We start from the raw sequence: 20,065 nt of genomic DNA on the forward strand, positions 1-20,065 counted from the left end.
TATAGTCATAGTGCCACCTGCTGGCAACAGTAAGTGACATATTTTACGCTGAGACAAACTACTCCTAGAGATTTTTTGACATTAATGTATTTTTGTGGTCAGTCTAATCTAAAGGCCTGTGTAATGTTAAATTGTGGCAATCTTGAGTTTTTGTTAAAGAGCGTGTCCATGGCAAAAATGACAAAATTTGATGTCTCGCCACAGCAAGAGAAGTTGTTGTAACTCAGGCATAAAATGTTTGATCTTCCCCAAACTTCACATGTTCGATAAGAGTGCAGCCCTGAAGACATCTGAAGGCCAATATTCCATTATAATGATAGCGCCACCTGCTGGCAACAGAAAGATTGGCACATATATGGAATAAACTTTGATATATTCCACTTATATTTATGAGTTTAAATGCATATTTCTCACCGTTCACCTATTTACTAAAGCCACTCGCTGCCGGTGAGCCCGGGTCCGAGGGCCCATTCATCGCTGCTTGCAGCTTTAATTAGGGCCCGAGCACCGATGGTGTGAGGACCCTCTTGGAATTGCTCCGTTTATTATTATTATTATTATTATTATTATTATTAGGGCCCGAGCACTGCAGTGCGAGGACCCTATTGGAATTGCTCCGTTTATTCTTCTTCTTCTTCTTCTTCTTCTCCGTAATGAAGCGCATTTTTGAGGGCCTAAACATGCTCCAAAACTCACGAAACTTTGCACACGCATCAGGACCGGCGAAAATTTACATCTGATATAGGTTTCAGAAGTGGGTGTGGCAAAATGGCTCGATAGCGCCACCTGGTAAATTTCAACGGAGTGTCCCTCGAGCTACGTTTCACGTACATGCATGAAAATCGGTACGCACGTGTAACACACCAATACCTACAAAAAAGTCTCTTGGTTCAAAATCCAAAACCCAACAGGAAGTAAGTTATTTTGAATTTCCTGTACGATTTTTGTGCAGTTTTTGCCGTTTCCATGCCTCGTACTTTGACGAACTCCTCCTACAGTTTTAATCGGATTATCTTCAAATTTGGTGAGGGTCATCATAAGACCTTTGTGACGTTATATTGCGAAGCTTTTGAGTTTTCGTCAAGGGGTGTGTCCCTGGCGGCCTGACAAAGTTTGATGTTTCGCCGTGAAACAGGAAGTTGCTGTAACTTAGGCAAGCTATGTCCGATCTGCCCCAAACTTCACACGTGTGATGGGTGTTCTGTCCTGAACAAACACCCATGACCAAATTCAGTTATAGTCATAGCGCCACCTGCTGGTAACAGGAAGTGACATGGTTAACACAGTTATGGACTCCTTGCAAAATAATAAAAGGCATCAACAAGGGTTAAACAGGCTGGCAAAATTTTATAAGCATGCTAATACATGCTAACAACATTTAGCTAAGTGCTAAAGCATGCTACTAATGAAGTGAAACAGGAAGTTGCTGTAACTCAGGCAAGCAATGTCCGATCTGCCCCAAACTTCACACGTGTTATGGGTGTTCTGTCCTGAACAAACACCCATGACCAAATGCAGTTATAGTCATAGCGCCACCTGCTGGTAACAGGTAGTGACATGGTTAACACATTTATGGACTCCTAGGAACATATTAAAAAGTGCCAACAAGTGTTAAATAAGCTGGCAACATGCTAGTAACCTACTAATACATGCTAGCAACAATTAGCTAAGTGCTAAAGCATCATATTATTGCAGTGAAACAGGAAGTTGCTGTAAATCAGGCAAGCAATGTCCAATCTGTCCCCAAACTTCACACGTGTGATGGGTGTTCTGTCCTGAACAAACACCCATGACCAAATTCAGTAATGGTCATAGCGCCACCTGCTGGTAACAGGAAGTTACATGGTTAACACTGTTATGGACTCCTAGCAACATATTAAAAAGTGTCCGATCTGCCCCAAACTTCACACGTGTGATGGGTGTTCTGTCCTGAACAAACACCCATGACCAAATTCAGTTATAGTCATAGCGCCACCTGCTGGTAACAGGAAGTGACATGGTTAACACAGTTATGGACTCCTTGCAAAATAATAAAAGGCATCAACAAGGGTTAAATAGGCTGGCAAAATTGTATAAGCATGCTAATACATGCTAACAACATTTAGCTAAGTGCTAAAGCATCATATTATTGCAGTGAAACAGGAAGTTACTGTAAATCAGGCAAGCAATGTCCAATCTGTCCCAAACTTCACACGTGTGATGGGTGTTCTGTCCTGAACAAACACCCATGACCAAATTCAGTAATAGTCATAGCGCCACCTGCTGGTAACAGGAAGTTACATGGTTAACATTATTATGGACTCCTAGGAACATATTAAAACGTGTCAACAAGTGTTAAAAAGGCTGGCAACATGCTAGAAACATACCAATACATGCTAGCAACAACTAGCTAAATGCTAAAGCATGCTAGTGATGCAGTGAAAAAGGAATTTGCTGTAACTAATGCAAGCAATGTCCGATCTGCCTCAAACTTCAAACTTTTGACAAGAGTCCTGTCCTGAACACATCAACATGCCCATATTTAATTATATTCATAGTGCCACCTGCTGGCAACAGGAAGTGACATGGTTAACACAGTTATGGACTCCTTGCAAAATAATAAAAGGCATAAACAAGGGTTAAATAGGCTGGCAAAATTTTATAAGCATGCTAATACATGCTAGCAACATTTAGCTAAGTGCTAAAGCATGCTACTAATGCAGTGAAACAGGAAGTTGCTGTAACTCAGGCAAGCAATGTCCGATCTATCCCAAACTTCACACGTGTGATGGGTGTTCTGTCCTGAACAAACACCCATGACCAAATTCAGTTATAGTCATAGCGCCACCTGCTGGTAACAGGAGGTGACATGGTTAACACAGTTATGGACTCCTAGGAACATATTAAAAAGTGCCAACAAGTGTTAAATAAGCTGGCAACATGCTACTAACCTACTAATACATGCTAGCAACAATTAGCTAAGTGCTAAAGCATCATATTATTGCAGTGAAACAGGAAGTTGCTGTAAATCAGGCAAGCAATGTCTAATCTGTCCCCAAACTTCACACGTGTGATGAGTGTTCTGTCCTGAACAAACACCCATGACCAAATTCAGTAATAGTCATAGCGCCACCTGCTGGTAACAGGAAGTTACATGGTTAACATTGTTATGAACTCCTAGGAACATATTAAAAAGTGTCAACAAGTGTTAAAAAAGGCTGGCAACATGCTAGAAACATACCAATACATGCTAGCAACACTTAGCTAAATGCTAAAGCATGCTAGTAATGTAGTAAAAAAGGAATTTGCTGTAATTAATGCAAGCAATGTCCGATCTGCCTCAAACTTCAAACGTTTGACAAGAGTCCTGTCCTGAACACATCAACATGCCCATATTTGATTATATTCATAGTGCCACCTGCTGGCAACAGGAAGTGGCATGTTTAACACTGTTATGGACTCCTTGCAAAATAATGAAAGGCATCAACAAGGGTTAAATAGGCTGGCAAAATTTTATAAGCATGCTAATACATGCTAGCAACATTTAGCTAAGTGCTAAAGCATGCTACTAATGCAGTGAAACAGGAAGTTGCTGTAACTCAGGCAAGCAATGTCTGATCTGCCCCAAACTTCACACGTGTTATGGGTGTTCTGTCCTGAACAAACACACATGACCAAATGCAGTTATAGTCATAACGCCACCTGCTGGTAACAGGAAGAGACATGGTTAACACAGTTATGGACTCCTTGCAAAATAATAAAAGGCATCAACAAGGGTTAAATAGGCTGGAAAAATTGTATAAGCATGCTAATACATGCTAGCAACATTTAGCTAAGTGCTAAAGCATGCTACTAATGCAGTGAAACAGGAAGTTGCTGTAACTCAGGCAAGCAATGTCTGATCTGCCCCAAACTTCACACGTGTTATGGGTGTTCTGTCCTGAACAAACACCCATGATCAAATGCAGTTATAGTCATAACGCCACCTGCTGGTAACAGGAAGTGACATGGTTAACACAGTTATGGACTCCTAGGAACATACTAAAAAGTGCCAACAAGTGTTAAATAAGCTGGCAACATGCTAGTAACCTACTAATACATGCTAGCAACAATTAGCTAAGTGCTAAAGCATCATATTATTGCAGTGAAACAGGAAGTTGCTGTAAATCAGGCAAGCAATGTCCAATCTGTCCCCAAACTTCACACGTGTGATTGGTGTTCTGTCCTGAACAAACACCCATGACCAAATTCAGTAATAGTCATAGCGCCACCTGCTGGTAACATGAAGTTACATGGTTAACATTGTTATGGACTCCTTGGAACATATTAAAAAGTGTCAACAATTGTTAAATAGGCTAGCAACATACTAGATACATACTAATACATGCTAGCAACACTTAGCTAAGTGTTAAAGCATGCTACTAATGTATTGAAAAAGGAAGTTGCTGTAACTCAGGCAAGCAATGTCCAATCTTCCCCAATCTTCACACGTGTGATAGGTGTTCTGTTCTGAACAAACACCCATGACCCAATTCAGTTATAGTCATAGCGCCACCTGCTGGTAACAGGAAGTGACAAGGTTAACACTGTTATGGACACCTAGGAACAAATTAAAAGGGTTAAAATGTGTTAAATAGGATGGCAAAATTTTAAAAGCATGCTAATACATGCTAGCAACATTTAGCTAAGTGTTAAAGCATTCTACTAAGGCAGTGAAAAAGGAAGTTGCTGTAACTAAGGCAAGCAATGTACGATCTTCCCCAAACTTCACACGAGTGATAGGTGTTCTGTCCTGAACAAACACCCATGGCCAAATTCAGTTATAGTCATAGCGCCACCTGCTGGTAACAGGATGTGACAAGGTTAAAACTGTTATGGACTCCTAGGAACATATTAAAAAGCATCAACAAGTGTTAAATAGGCTGGCAACATGCTAGATACATACTAATACATCCTAGCAACACTTAGCTAAGGGCTAAAGCATATTACTAATGTAGTGAAACAGGAAGTTGCTGTAACTCAAGCAAGCAATGTCCGATCTTCCCCAAACTTCACACGTGTGATAGGTGTTTTGTTCTGAACAAACACCCATGACCAAATTCAGTTATAGTCATAGCGCCACCTGCTGGTAACAGGAAGTGACAAGGTTAACGCTGTTATGGACTCCTAGGAACAAATTAAAATGTGTCAAAAAGGGTTAAATATGCTGGCAACCTTCTAGAAGCATACCAAAACATGCTAGCCACACTTAGCTAAGTGCTAAAGCATGTTACTAATGCAGTGAAAAAGGTAGATGCTGTAACTCAGGCAAGCAATGTCCGATCTGCCCCAAACTTTACACGTTTGACAAGGGTCCTGTCATAAATAAATCAACATGCCCATATTCGGTTATAGTCATAGCGCCACCTGCTGGCAACAGGAAGTGTCATTTTTAACACTTTTATGCACTATTTGCAACACAGTAAAATATGCCATTGTGTGCTAATCATGCTAGAAATATTTTCAAACATTCTAGCAACACTTAGTATGTGCAAAACGATGCTATTAATACTATAAAACAGGAAGTTGTTATAACTCATGCATACAATTCCCCATCTTACCCAAACATCACATGTTTTATAAGAGTACTGGCCTGAACACAACTAAAGGCCAATATTCAATTCTAAGTATAGCGCCGCCTGCTGGCAACAAGAAATGAATTATTTTATACTAACTTAAACATGACTTGTCTGATCTGCCCGAAACTTTGCATGTTTGGTAAGAGTCCTGGCCTGAAGAAATTTACATGTCAATATTCTGTTATAATTTATAGCGCCACCTGTTGGCAGCAGGAAATGTGGCACAAATATTTACTATTTTATAAGCATATGGCCCAACGTTCACTGTTCCTCCTATGGGTGGGTGGTGAGCCCGAGGGCGAGGGTCTTTTCATCGCTGCTTGCAGCTTTAATTAGGGCCCGAGCACCGATGGTGTGAGGACCCTCTTGGAATTGCTCCATTTATTATTATTATTATTATTATTATTATTATTATTATTATTATTATTATTATTATTATTATTATTATTATTATTATTCTCCAGGATGAATCGCATTTTTGAGGGCCTAAACATACTCAAAAAGTCATGAAACTTTGCACACACCTCGAACCGGCGAAAATGTACATCTGATATGGGTTTCAGAAGTGGGTGTGGCAAAATGGCTCGACAGCGCCACCTATACATGTTCAACGGTGTGCGCCTCGAGCTATGTTTCACGTACATGTATTAAAATCGGTACACACATGTAACTCTCCAATACCTACAAAAAAGTCTCTTAGAGCAAAATTCTAAACCCAACAGGAAAGCAGTTATTTTTAATATTATGAGCAAATTTTGTGTCATTTTTGCCATTTCCATGAGTTGTATTTTAACGAACTCCTCCTAGAAACTTATTCAGATCAACACCAAATTTGGTATGCCTAATCTAAAGGCCTTTGCGATGTTAAATTGCGAAGATTTTGAGTTTTCGTTAAAGGGCGTGTCCGTGGCGGCCTGGCGAATTTCAATGATTCGCCATGAAAAATGAAGTTGCTATAACTCAGACATACAATGTCCAATGTGCCCAAAACTTCACATGTTTAATAAGACTCCTGACCTGAACATATTTACATGCCCATATTCAGTTATAGTCATAGCGCCACCTGTAGGCAACAGGAAGTGACATATTTTACACTTCGACAGACTACTCCTAGAAATGTTTTGACATCAATGTCTTTTTTATGGTCAGTATAATCTAAAGGCCTGTGAAATGTTCAATTGTGAAGATCTTGAGTTTTCGTTAAGGGGCGTGTCCATGGCGCCGTGACAAAATTCAAAGTCTCGCCATGGGAATAAAAGATGTTATAACTCAGGCATAAAATGTCCGATCTTCCCCAAACTTCACATGTGTGACAAAAGTCCTGGCCTGAACAGATCTGAAGGCCAAAATTCCATTGGGTGTGGCAAAATGGCTCGATAGCGCCACCTGTACACTTTCAATGGAGTGCACCTCGAGCTATGTTTCACGTACATGTACAAAAATTGGTACACACATGTAACACACCAATACCTACAAAAAAGTCTCTTGGTACGAAATCCTAATCCCAACAGGAAGTCGGTTATTTTGAATTTTCCCTGCAAAATTGGTGTTGTTTTTGCCATTTTCAGGGGTTGTACTTTAACGAACTCCTCCTAGAGATTTATTCAGATGAACACCAAACTTGGCCAGTGTAATCTAAAGCCATTTGCGATGTTAAATTGCGAAGGACTTGAGGTTTCGTTAAAGGGCGTGTCCATGGCGGCCTGACAAATTTCGATGTTTCGCCATGAAAAAGGAAGTTGCTGTAACTCAGACATACAATGTCCAATCTGCCCCAAACTTCACATGTTGGATAAGACTCTTGACCTGAACAGATCTACATGCCAATATTCAGTTATAGTCATAGCGCCACCTATTGGCAACAGGAAGTGAAATATTTTATACTGCGACAAACTACTCCTAGAAATTTTATGACATCAATGTTATTTTTGTGGTCAGTCTAATCTAAAGACCTGTGTGATGTTTAGTTGTGAAGATCTTGAGTTTTTGTTAAAAGGCGTGTCCATGGCGCCGTGACGAAATTTGATGTGTCGCCATGGGAATAAAAGATGTTATAACTCAGGCATAAAATGTCCGATCTTGCCCAAACTTCACATGTGTGATAAGGGTCCTGGCCTGAACAGATCTGAAGGCCAATATTCCATTGGGTGTGGCAAAACGGCTCGATAGCGCCACCTATACACTTTCAACTGAGTGCATATACCCTTTCAATGGAGTGCGCCTCAAGCTATGTTTCACGTACATGTACAAAAATCGGTACACACATGTAACACACCAATATCTACGAAAAAGTCTCTTGGTACGAAATCCGAATCCAAACAGGAAGTCAGTTATTTAGAATGTTCTCTGCAAAATTGGTGTTGTTTTTGGCATTTTCAGGGGTTGTACTTTAACGAACTCCTCCTAGAGATTTATTCAGATCAGCATCAAACTTGGTCAGTTAAATCTAAAGGCCTTTGCGATGTTAAATTGGGAAGATCTTAAGATTTCGTTAAAGGGAGTGTCCATGGCGGCCTGACAAATTTCGATGTTTCGCCATGAAAAAGGAAGTTGCTGTAACTCAGACATACAATGTCCAATCTGCCCCAAACTTTGCATGTTAGATAAGACTTCTGCCCTTAACAGATCTACATGCCCATATTCAATTATAGTCATAGCGCCACCTGCTGGCAACAGGAAGTGACATATTTTACGTTGAGATAAACTACTCCTAGAGATTTTTTGACATTAATGTATTTTTGTGGTCAGTCTAATCTAAAGGCCTGTGTAATGTTAAATTGTGGCAATCTTGAGTTTTTGTTAAAGAGCGTGTCCATGGCAAAAATGACAAAATTTGATGTCTCGCCACAGCAAGAGAAGTTGTTGTAACTCAGGCATAAAATGTTTGATCTTCCCCAAACTTCACATGTTCGATAAGAGTGCAGCCCTGAACACATCTGAAGGCCAATATTCCATTATAATGATAGCGCCACCTGCTGGCAACAGGAAGATTGGAACATATATGGAATAAACATTGATATATTTTAATTATATTTATGAGTTTAAATGCATATTTCTCACCGTTCACCTATTTACTAAAGCCACTCGCTGCTGGTGAGCCCGGGTGCGAGGGCCCGTTCATCGCTGCTTGCAGCTTTAATTATGGCCCGAGCACCGATGGTGTGAGGACCCTCTTGGAATTGCTCCGTTTATTATTATTATTATTAGGGCCCGAGCACCGATGGTGTGAGGACCCTCTTGGAATTGCTCTGTTTATTATTATTATTATTATTATTATTATTATTATTATTATTATTATTATTATTATTATTATTATTATTATTATTATTATTCTCTAAGATGAATCGCATTTTTGAGAGCCTAAACATGCTCGAAAAGTCATGAAACTTTGCACTCACCTCAGAACTGGCGAAAATTTACGTCTGATATGGGTTTCAGAAGTGGGTGTGGCAAAATGGCTCGACAGCGCCACCTATACACGCTCAACGGTGTGCGCCTCGAGCTACGTTTCACGTACATGTATGAAAATTGGTATACACATGTATCTCTCCAATACCTACAAAAAAGTCTTTTGGAGCAAAATCCGAAACCCAACAGGAAGTCGGTTATTTTTAATTTTATGAGCAAATTTTGTGTAATTTTTGTCATTTTCAGGGGTTGTATTTTAACGAACTCCTCCTAGAGATTAATTCAGATCAACACCAAAGTTGGTATGCCTAATCTAAAGGCCTTTGCGATGTTAAATTGCGAAAATTTTGAGTTTTCGTTAAAGGGCGTGTCCATGGCGGCCTGGCGAATTTCGATGATTCGCCATGAAAAATGAAGTTGCTATAACTCAGACATACAATGTCCAATCTGCCCCAAACTTCACATGCTTGATGAGACTCCGAACCTGAACAGATTGACATGCCCATATTCAGTTATAGTCATAGCGCCACCTATTGGCAACAGGAAGTGACATATTTTACACTGCGACTAACTACTCCTAGAAATTTTATGACATCAATGTCTTTTTTGTGGTCAGTCTAATCTAAAGGCCTGTGCGATGTTAAGTTGTGAAGATCTTGAGTTTTCGTTAAGGGGCGTGTCCATGGCACCGTGACGAAGTTCGATGTCTCGCCATGGGAATAAAAGTTGTTATAACTCAGGCATAAAATGTCCGATCTTCCCCAAACTTCACATGTGTGATAAGAATCTTGGCCTGAACACATCTGTAGGCCAATATTCCATCGGGTGTGGCAAAATGGCTCGATAGCGCCACCTATACACTTTCAACATAGCGCGCCTCGAGCTCCGTTTCCCATACATGTACAAAAATCGGTACACACATGTAACACACCAATACATACAAAAAAGTCTCTTGGTACGAAATCCGAAACCCAACAGGAAGTCGGTTATTTTTAATTTTATGAGCAAATTTTGTGTCATTTTTGTCATTTCCATGCGTTGTATTTTAACGAACTCCTCCTAGAGATTCATTCAGATCAACACCAAAGTTGGTATGCCTAATCTAACGGCCTTTGTGATGTTAAATTGCGAAGGACTTAAGGTTTAGTTAAAGGGTGTGTCCATGGCGGCCTGACAAATTTTGATGTTTCGCCGTGAAAAAGGAAGTTGCTATAACTCAGACATACAATGTCCAATCTGCCCAAAACTTCACATGTTTAATACGACTCCTGACCTGAACATATTTACATGCCCATATTCAGTTATAGTCATAGCGCCACCTATTGGCAACAGGAAGTGAAATATTTTACACTGCGACAAACTACTCCTAGAAATTTTATGACATCAATGTTATTTTTGTGGTCAGTCTAATCTAAAGACCTGTGTGATGTTTAGTTGTGAAGATCTTGAGTTTTCGTTAAAAGGCGTGTCCATGGCGCCGTGACGAAGTTCGATGTGTCGCCACGGGAATTAAAGATGTTATAACTCAGGCATAAAATGTCCGATCTTGCCCAAACTTCACATGTGTGATAAGAGTCCTGGCCTGAACAGATCTGAAGGCCAAAATTCCATTGGGTGTGGCAAAATGGCTCGATAGCGCCACCTATACACTTTCAATTGAGTGCATATACACTTTCAACGGAGTGCGCCTCAAGCTATGTTTCACGTAAATGTATAAAAATCGGTACACACATGTAACACACCAATATCTACGAAAAAGTCTCTTGGTACGAAATCCGAATCCAAACAGGAAGTCAGTTATTTAGAATTTTCTCTGCAAAATTGGTGTTGTTTTTGGCATTTTCAGAGGTTGTACTTTAACGAACTCCTCCTAGAGATTTATTCAAATCAACACCAAACTTGGTCAGTTAAATCTAAAGGCCTTTGTGAAGTTAAATTGGGAAGATCTTGAGATTTCGTTAAAGGGAGTGTCCATGGCGGCCTGACAAATTTTGATGTTTCGCCATGAAAAAGGAAGTTGCTGTAACTCAGACATACAATGTCCAATCTGCCCCAAACTTCACATGTTAGATAAGACTTCTGCCCTTAACAGATCTACATGCCCATATTCAATTATAGTCATAGTGCCACCTGCTGGCAACAGGAAGTGACATATTTTACGCTGAGACAAACTACTGCTAGAGATTTTTTGACATTAATGTATATTTGTGGTCAGTCTAATCTAAAGGCCTGTGTAATGTTAAATTGTGGCAATCTTGAGTTTTTGTTAAAGAGCGTGTCTATGGCAAAAATGACAAAATTTGATGTCTCTCCACAGCAAGAGAAGTTGTTGTAACTCAGGCATAAAATGTTTGATCTTCCCCAAACTTCACATGTTCGATAACAGTGCAGCCCTGAACACATCTTAAGGCCAATATTTCATTGTAATGATAGTGCCACCTGCTGGCAACAGGAAGATTGGCACATATATGGAATAAACGTTGATATATTCCACTTATATTTATGAGTTTAAACGCATATTTCTCACCTTTCACCTCTTTACTAAAGCCACTCGCTGGCGGTGAGCCCGGGTGCGAGGGCCCGTTCATCGCTGCTTGCAGCTTTAATTATTATTATTATTCTTCTTCTCTAAGATGAATCGCATTTTTGAGAGCCTAAACATGCTCGAAAAGTCATGAAACTTTGCACACACCTCAGAACTGGCGAAAATTTACGTCTGATATGGGTTTCAGAAGTGGGTGTGGCAAAATGGCTCGACAGCGCCACCTATACACTTTCAACGGTGTGCGCCTCGAGCTACGTTTCACGTACATATATGAAAATTGGTATACACATGTATCTCTCCAATACCTACAAAAAAGTCTCTTGGAGCAAAATCCGAAACCCAACAGGAAGTCGGTTATTTTTAATTTTATGAGCAAATTTTGTGTCATTTTTGTCATTTCCATGTGTTGTATTTTAACGAACTCCTCCTAGAGATTAATTCAGATCAACACCAAAGTTGGTATGCCTGATCTAAAGGCCTTTACGATGTTAAATTGCGAAGATTTTGAGTTTTCGTTAAAGGGCGTGTCCGTGGCGGCCTGGCGAATTTCGATGATTCGCCATGAAAGATGAAGTTGCTATAACTCAGACATACAATGTCCAATGTGTCCAAAACTTCACATGTTTAATAAGACTCCTGACCTGAACAGATTGACATGCCCATATTCAGTTATAGTCATAGCGCCACCTATAGGCAACAGGAAGTGACATATTTTACACTGCGACTAACTACTCCTAGAAATTTTATGACAGCAATGTCTTTTTTGTGGTCAGTCTAATCTAAAGGCCTGTGCGATGTTAAGTTGTGAAGATCTTGAGTTTTCGTTAAGGGGCGTGTCCATGGCGCCATGACGAAGTTCGATGTCTCGCCAAGGGAATAAAATATGTTATAACTCAGGAATAAAATGTCCGATCTTCCCCAAACTTCACATGTGTGATAATAGTCCTGGCCTGAACAGATCTGAAGGCCAATATTCCATCGGGTGTGGCACAATGGCTCGATAGCGCCACCTATACACTTTCAACGGAGTGCGCCTCAAGCTATGTTTCACGTACATGTACAAAAATCGGTACACATATGTAACACACCAATATCTATGAAAAAGTCTCTTGGTACGAAATCCGAATCCAAACGGGAAGTCAGTTATTTAGAATGTTCTCTGCAAAATTGGTGTTGTTTTTGGCATTTTCAGGGGTTGTACTTTAACGAACTCCTCCTAGAGATTTATTCAGATCAACATCACACTTGGTCAGTTAAATCTAAAGGCCTTTGCGAAGTTAAATTGGGAAGATCTTGAGATTTCGTTAAAGGGAGTGTCCATGGCGGCCTGACAAATTTTGATGTTTCGCCATGAAAAAGGAAGTTGCTGTAACTCAGACATACAATGTCCAATCTGCCCCAAACTTCACATGTTGGATAAGACTCTTGACGTGAACAGATCTACATGCCAATATTCAGTTATAGTCATAGCGCCACCTATTGGCAATAGGAAGTGAAATATTTTACACTGCGACAAACTACTCCTAGAAATTTTATGACATCAATGTTATTTTTGTGGTCAGTCTAATCTAAAGACCTGTGTGAAGTTCAGTTGTGAAGATCTTGAGTTTTCGTTAAAAGGCGTGTCCATGGCGCCGTGGCGAAGTTCGATGTGTCGCCATGGGAATAAAAGATGTTATAACTCAGGCATAAAATGTCTGATCTTGCCCAAACTTCACATGTGTGATAAGGGTCCTGGCCTGAACAGATCTGAAGGCCAATATTCCATTGGGTGTGGCAAAATGGCTCGATAGCGCCACCTATACACTTTCAACTGAGTGCATATACACTTTCAATGGAGTGCGCCTCAAGCTATGTTTCACGTACATGTACAAAAATCGGTACACACATGTAACACACGAATATCTACGAAAAAGTCTCTTGGTACGAAATCCGAATCCCAACAGGAATGTGGTTATTTAGAATTTTCTCTGCAAAATTGGCGTTGTTTTTGCCATTTTCAGGGGTTGTACTTTAACAAACTCCTCCTAGAGATTTATTCAGATCAACACCAAAGTTGGTATGCCTAATCTAAAGCCCTTTGCGATGTTAAATTGCGAAGGACTTGAGGTTTCGTTAAAGGGCGTGTCCATGGCGGCCTGACAAATTTCGATGTTTCGCCATGAAAAAGGAAGTTGTTGTAACTTAGACATACAATGTCCAATCTGCCCCAAACTTCACATGTTGGATAAGACTTTTGACCTGAACAGATCTAAATGCCAATATTCAGTTATAGCCATAGCGCCACCTGCTGGCAACAGGAAGTGACATGTTTTACGTTGTAACAAACTACTCCTAGAAATTTGATGACATCAACATTTTATTTTGGTCAGTCTAATCTAAAGGTCTTTGCAATGTTAAATTGTGGAGATCTTGAATTTTTGTTTAAGGGCGTGTCCATGGCGCTGTGACAAAATTTTATGTCTCGCCACAGCAAGAGAAGTTGTTGTAACTCAGGCATAAAATGTTCAATCTTCCCCAAACTTCACATGATTGATAAGAGTCCTGGCCTGAACACATCTGAAGGCCAATATTCCATTATAATGATAGCGCCACCTGCTGGCAACATGAAGATTGGCACATATTAATGACTGACATATTGCAATTATGTTTATGACATGAAATGCATATTTCTCACCATTCATCTTTTTACTAAATCAACTCGCTGGCAGTGAGCCCGGGTGCGAGGGCCAGTTCATCGCTGCTTGCAGCTTTAATTAGGGCCCGAGCACCGATGGTGTGAGGACCCTCTTGGAATTGCTCCGTTTATTATTATTATTATTATTATTATTATTATTATTATTATTATTATTATTATTATTATTATTATTATTATTATTATTCTCTAAGATGAATCGCATTTTTGAGAGCCTAAACATGCTCGAAAAGTCATGAAACTTTGCACACACCTCAGAACTGGCGAAAATTTACGTCTGATATGGGTTTCAGAAGTGGGTGTGGCAAAATGGCTCAACAGCGCCACCTATACACGTTCAACGGTGTGCGCCTCGAGCTACGTTTCACGTACATGTATGAAAATTGGTATACACATGTATCTCTCCAATACCTACAAAAAAGTCTCTTGGAGCAAAATCCGAAACCCAACAGGAAGTCGGTTATTTTTAATTTTGTGAGCAAATTTTGTGTCATTTTTGTCATTTCCATGCGTTGTATTTTAACAAACTCCTCCTAGAGATTAATTCAGATCAACACCAAAGTTGGTATGCCTAATCTAAAGGCCTTTGCGATGTTAAATTGCGAAGATTTTGAGTTTTCGTTAAAGGGCGTGTCCGTGGCGGCCTGGCGAATTTCGATGATTCGCCATGAAAAATGAAGTTAGTATAACTCAGACATACAATGTCCAATGTGTCCAAAACTTCACATGTTTAATAAGACTCCTGACCTGAACAGATTGACATGCCCATATTCAGTTATAGTCATAGCGCCACCTATAGGCAACAGGAAGTGACATATTTTACACTGCGACTAACTACTCCTAGATATTTTATGACATCAATGTCTTTTTTGTGGTCAGTCTAATCTAAAGGCCTGTGCGATGTTAAATTGTGAAGATCTTGAGTTTTCGTTAAAAGGCGCGTCCATGGCGCCATGAAGAAGTTCGATGTCTCGCCAAGGGAATAAAATATGTTATAACTCAGGCATAAAATGTCCGATCTTCCCCAAACTTCACATGTGTGATAAGAGTCCTGGTCTGAACACATCTGTAGGCCAATATTCCATCGGGTGTGGCAAAATGGCTCGATAGCGCCACCTATACACTTTCAACATAGCGCGCCTCGAGCTCCGTTTCAAGTACATGTACAAAAATCGGTACACACATGTAACACACCAGTACCTACAAAAAAGTCTCTTGGTACGAAATCCTAATCCCAACAGGAAGTCGGTTATTTTGAAATTTCCCTGCAAAATTGGCGTTGTTTTTGCCATTTTCAGGGGTTGTACTTTAACAAACTCCTCCTAGACATTTATTCGGATGAACACCAAACTTGGTCAGTGTAATCTAAAGCCATTTGCGATGTTAAATTGCGAAGGACTTGAGGTTTCGTTAAAGGGCGTGTCCATGGCGGCCTGACAAATTTCGATGTTTCGCCATGAAAAAGGAAGTTGCTGTAACTCAGACATACAATGTCCAATCTGCCCCAAACTTCACATGTTGGATAAGACTCTTGACCTGAAAAGATCTACATGCCAATATTCAGTTATAGTCATAGCGCCACCTATTGGCAACAGGAAGTGAAATATTTTACACTGCGACAAACTACTCCTAGAAATTTTATGACATCAATGTTATTTTTGTGGTCAGTCTAATCTAAAGACCTGTGTGATGTTTAGTTATGAAGATCTTGAGTTTTCGTTAAAAGGCGTGTCCATGGCGCCATGAAGAAGTTCGATGTCTCGCCAAGGGAATAAAATATGTTATAACTCAGGCATAAAATGTCCGATCTTCCCCAAACTTCACATGTGTGATAAGAGTCCTGGCCTGAACACATCTGTAGGCCAATATTCCATCGGGTGTGGCAAAATGGCTCGATAGCGCCACCTATACACTTTCAACATAGCGCGCCTCGAGCTCCGTTTCAAGTACATGTACAAAAATCGGTACACACATGTAACACACCAGTACCTACAAAAAAGTCTCTTGGTACGAAATCCTAATCCCAACAGGAAGTCGGTTATTTTGAAATTTCCCTGCAAAATTGGCGTTGTTTTTGCCATTTTCAGGGGTTGTACTTTAACAAACTCCTCCTAGACATTTATTCGGATGAACACCAAACTTGGTCAGTGTAATCTAAAGCCATTTGCGATGTTAAATTGCGAAGGACTTGAGGTTTCGTTAAAGGGCGTGTCCATGGCGGCCTGACAAATTTCGATGTTTCGCCATGAAAACGGAAGTTGCTGTAACTCAGACATACAATGTCCAATCTGCCCCAAACTTCACATGTTGGATAAGACTCTTGACCTGAACAGATCTACATGCCAATATTCAGTTATAGTCATAGCGCCACCTATTGGCAACAGGAAGTGAAATATTTTACACTGCGACAAACTACTCCTAGAAATTTTATGACATCAATGTTATTTTTGTGGTCAGTCTAATCTAAAGACCTGTGTGATGTTTAGTTGTGAAGATCTTGAGTTTTCGTTAAAAGGCGTGTCCATGGCGCCGTGACGAAGTTCGATGTGTCGCCATGGGAATAAAAGATGTTATAACTCAGGCATAAAATGTCCGATCTTGCCCAAACTTCACATGTGTGATAAGGGTCCTGGCCTGAACAGATCTGAAGGCCAATATTCCATTGGGTGTGGCAAAATGGCTCGAAAGCGCCACCTATACACTTTCAACTGAGTGCATATACACTTTCAACGGAGTGCGCCTCAAGCTATGTTTCACGTACATGTACAAAAATCGGTACACACATGTAACACACCAATATCTACGAAAAAGTCTCTTGGTACGAAATCCGAATCCAAACAGGAAGTCAGTTGTTTAGAATGTTCTCTGCAAAATTGGTGTTGTTTTTGTACTTTAACGAACTCCTCCTAGAGATTTATTCAGATCAACATCAAACTTGGTCAGTTAAATCTATAGGCCTTTGCGAAGTTAAATTGGGAAGATCTTGAGATTTCGTTAAAGGGAGTGTCCATGGCGTTCACCTATTTACTAAAGCCACTCGCTGCCGGTGAGCCCGGGTGCGAGGGCCCGTTCATCGCTGCTTGCAGCTTTAATTATTATTATTCTTCTTCTTCTCCAAGATGAATCGCATTTTTGAGAGCCTAAACATGCTCGAAAAGTCATGAAACTTTGCACACACCTCAGAACTGGCGAAAATTTACGTCTGATATGGGTTTCAGAAGTGGGTGTGGCAAAATGGCTCGACAGCGCCACCTATACATGTTCAACGGTGTGCGCCTCGAGCTACGTTTCACGTACATGTATGAAAATTGGTATACACATGTATCTCTCCAATACCTACAAAAAATTCTCTTGGAGCAAAATCCGAAACCCAACAGGAAGTCGGTTATTATTAATTTTATGAGCAAATTTTGTGTCATTTTTGTCATTTCCATGCGTTGTATTTTAACAAACTCCTCCTAGAGATTAATTCAGATCAACACCAAAGTTGGTATGCCTAATCTAAAGGCCTTTGCGATGTTAAATTGCGAAGATTTTGAGTTTTCGTTAAAGGGCGTGTCCGTGGCGGCCTGGCGAATTTCGATGATTCGCCATGAAAAATGAAGTTGCTATAACTCCAAAACTTCACATGTTTAATAAGACTCCTGACCTGAACATATTTACATGCCCATATTCAGTTATAGTCATAGCGCCACCTATAGGCAACAGGAAGTGACATATTTTACACTTCGACAGACTACTCCTAGAAATGTTTTGACATCAATGTCTTTTTTATGGTCAGTATAATCTAAAGGCCTGTGCAATGTTAAATTGTGAAGATCTTGAGTTTTCTTTTAGGGGCGTGTCCATGGCGTCGTGACCAAATTCAAAGTCTCGCCATGGGAATAAAAGATGTTATAAATCAGGCATAAAATGTCCGATCTTCCCCAAACTTCACATGTGTGATAAAAGTCCTGGCCTGAACAGATCTGAAGGCCAATATTCCATCGTGTTGGCAAAATGGCTCGATAGCGCCACCTGTACACTTTCAACGGAGTGCACCTCGAGCTATGTTTCACGTACATGTACAAAAATTGGTACGCACATGTAGCACACCAATACCTACAAAAAAGTCTCTTGGTACGAAATCCGAATCCAAACAGGAAGTCAGTTATTTAGAATGTTCTCTGCAAAATTGGTGTTGTTTTTGGCATTTTCAGGGGTTGTTCTTTAACAAACTCCTCCTAGAGATTTATTCAGATCAGCATCAAACTTGGTCAGTTACTAAAGGCCTTTGCGATGTTAAATTGCGAAGGACTTGAGGTTTCGTTAAAGGGCGTGTCCATGGCGGCCTGACAAATTTCGATGTTTCGCCATGAAAAAGGAAGTTGCTGTAACTCAGACATACAATGTCCAATCTGCCCCAAACTTCACATGTTGGATAAGACTCTTGACCTGAACAGATCTACATGCCAATATTCAGTTATAGTCATAGCGCCACCTATTGGCAACAGGAAGTGAAATATTTTACACTGCGACAAACTACTCCTAGAAATTTTATGACATCAATGTTATTTTTGTGGTCAGTCTAATCTAAAGACCTGTGTGATGTTTAGTTATGAAGATCTTGAGTTTTCGTTAAAAGGCGTGTCCATGGCGCCATGAAGAAGTTCGATGTCTCGACAAGGGAATAAAATATGTTATAACTCAGGCATAAAATGTCCGATCTTCCCCAAGCTTCACATGTGTGATAAGAGTCCTGGCCTGAACACATCTGTAGGCCAATATTCCATCGGGTGTGGCAAAATGGCTCGATAGCGCCACCTATACACTTTCAACATAGCGCGCCTCGAGCTCCGTTTCAAGTACATGTACAAAAATCGGTACACACATGTAACACACCAGTACCTACAAAAAAGTCTCTTGGTACGAAATCCTAATCCCAACAGGAAGTCGGTTATTTTGAAATTTCCCTGCAAAATTGGCGTTGTTTTTGCCATTTTCAGGGGTTGTACTTTAACAAACTCCTCCTAGACATTTATTCGGATGAACACCAAACTTGGTCAGTGTAATCTAAAGCCATTTGCGATGTTAAATTGCGAAGGACTTGAGGTTTCGTTAAAGGGCGTGTCCATGGCGGCCTGACAAATTTCGATGTTTCGCCATGAAAACGGAAGTTGCTGTAACTCAGACATACAATGTCCAATCTGCCCCAAACTTCACATGTTGGATAAGACTCTTGACCTGAACAGATCTACATGCCAATATTCAGTTATAGTCATAGCGCCACCTATTGGCAACAGGAAGTGAAATATTTTACACTGCGACAAACTACTCCTAGAAATTTTATGACATCAATGTTATTTTTGTGGTCAGTCTAATCTAAAGACCTGTGTGATGTTTAGTTGTGAAGATCTTGAGTTTTCGTTAAAAGGCGTGTCCATGGCGCCGTGACGAAGTTCGATGTGTCGCCATGGGAATAAAAGATGTTATAACTCAGGCATAAAATGTCCGATCTTGCCCAAACTTCACATGTGTGATAAGGGTCCTGGCCTGAACAGATCTGAAGGCCAATATTCCATTGGGTGTGGCAAAATGGCTCGATAGCGCCACCTATACACTTTCAACTGAGTGCATATACACTTTCAACGGAGTGCGCCTCAAGCTATGTTTCACGTACATGTACAAAAATCGGTACACACATGTAACACACCAATATCTACGAAAAAGTCTCTTGGTACGAAATCCGAATCCAAACAGGAAGTCAGTTGTTTAGAATGTTCTCTGCCAATATTGGTGTTGTTTTTGTACTTTAACGAACTCCTCCTAGAGATTTATTCA

This window comes from Carassius carassius, unplaced genomic scaffold (assembly GCF_963082965.1).
Source record: "Carassius carassius unplaced genomic scaffold, fCarCar2.1 SCAFFOLD_62, whole genome shotgun sequence".
NCBI classification, from domain to species: Eukaryota; Metazoa; Chordata; class Actinopteri; order Cypriniformes; family Cyprinidae; genus Carassius; species Carassius carassius.